Source organism: Camelina sativa, chromosome 7 (genome assembly GCF_000633955.1).
Source record: "Camelina sativa cultivar DH55 chromosome 7, Cs, whole genome shotgun sequence".
NCBI classification, from domain to species: Eukaryota; Viridiplantae; Streptophyta; class Magnoliopsida; order Brassicales; family Brassicaceae; genus Camelina; species Camelina sativa.
Window position 1 is genome coordinate 15,312,246 of NC_025691.1, and position 2,178 is coordinate 15,314,423.

The following is a 2,178-nucleotide window of genomic DNA, read 5'->3' on the forward strand; positions in this document are numbered from 1 at the left end:
TCAGGTGGAGTGATCGGATTAAGAAGAAAAGTATGAACAGCTCGAAGGTATACACGAAGCTGGTGATCGAGTACCAGTTCGGGTAAGGGGTCAAATTATGAATAAAAACGTAAACAATCAAGATGCGAAAGCTCCTAAGGATGGGGTAATCGACTCCTAAGTGTTCCTGACCAATATGGGATGTCCTACATGCCTCAAGCAATTATTTCCTAGACAATGAATCTCTTAAATCTTGCTAACACTCTTGTGATAGAAACAATCAACCTTGGTCACTCCCCTACCCAACTCTCGTTGGAGAAACATGACCAAGCAGGAATTACAAACCGATTCATTATTGTCAATAAACTCCTTACACATCTAATCTCTTAGGCTAAGTGAGTAAATCTCTAGCATTGATTGATTCAAGCATTTCAACAACATCTCTCGATAACAAAACACCCTAGATCTAGTCTCAACCTCTCAGTCTGAAAATAGCATTAAGAACATCAAACTAGAAGGAAATTTATATAAAACAAACATTCAAGCTAAGACATCCTAACCAATCAAGAACACATATTTGTCTATCTCATCCCTAGAAACTTTGTTTCACTACTCAGATTTCATTGCAGAAAACATAAAAACACAAATAAACGAAAATTGCATTATATTAAAAATAAAGTAAAAGTAGAAGAGTATAGAATCGAAAACTAGAAAGAATAGCAAAAGAAATGAAAACAAATCCTAAAAAAGTGGAAAAAGTGTTTGAGTCGCTCAAGATCTCTCGCAGAAGCTCTCGCTCTCTGGTCTGAGTGTCTGCGGCATGCTAGGGCGAGAGGAAGAAGAGGGGGGTTTATATATGGAAACCCTTTTAACCTAGCTGCTCGGTCCTGCCCGAGGGTCTGCTGGAGGGGGTGCACGAGGTTCAAGTCGGGTAACTCCTCGGGTAGGTGTTCGGGTTGTTCTTCCTGCTCTTAGATCCTCCTTGACCGGGTTGAGGTTCAGACTGTTCTTCTTGCACAATTGCTCCTTCGGGTATATGCTCGGGTTTGACCTTGTTTTTCCCCATTTTAGGCTCTTAAGCACCTGTTTTCATCCAAAATGCACAAATGCAACAATGCAGCACCCTAAATGGCCTAATTGCAAATTTCTACAGTAAAAGACCTATAAATGCTAAGGTTAGGGTATATATAATGCAAAATGTGGACAAAAATAGGTGTCTAAAACATGTAAATTAGAGGGTTATCAGTAGTATATTTTATGATTGAATAAAATTAGATATTTTTAAATATATATATAAAAAATAAAATATTTATTTATAAAAAAATTAAAATATATAACTATACTAATTATTAATAAAAATATGAAATTCGCACCGCAAATAGTTTTTCACCAATCAAAAATTATTTTATACCGCTTAATTTGCATTATCCGCACTTGTCCCGCAAATAAATTTGTCTCGCACGTACCGCAGTTGAATCGTACCGCACTAACAAATTATTTTTTCTGCACCACTAAATCTGCGGTTACCATTCGGACTCTTAGTTTGCTTAATATGTTAAGAATAAAATATACTCTAGTAGTACGCAAAATAATCTCTGTTATGTAAGTACTTTTTAGTATAGATTCATATTTTTATTGATTTAAATCAAAATTAATATCAGTTCCTATATTGTAGTATGCATACTTATCAAATCAAACGAATTTAAATTGTATTGAAGTGGAATGTCAGCTAAAATGACGTTTTTAAGTGTCAAGGTAGGAAGCTTATCGACTGTAGTATGACGGGAGTTTGTATCAGCCGTTGATCTTCACTTAATCGTATGGTTCACGATGAGTTGCAGATAGAAAGATGATTGGTCGAGCCCAAAATAGTGAATCCTATTAAATATAGGGACTCTTAAATATATGATGAGAGAGAGAATCCTCTACTTAGGGCTTGAATGGTAACGTATAAAAAAGCGTTTTTCAAAGTTTATGATAAAAAAGTAAACAATGTCACCAATCACACCAACAAATAAAAGTTTGCGTTATTGTGAAAAAACAGAATAAATACTGTTTGTGTTTTTCAAAATTCAATATACCTATGGACCGCACATGTATGTCAAACAAGCAATTATACTGCGGTTTTTGACAATAACGCTTTGGTAAAGCCAAATTTTGATTTATTTAATAAATTTCAACCAAAATAAATATTAATAA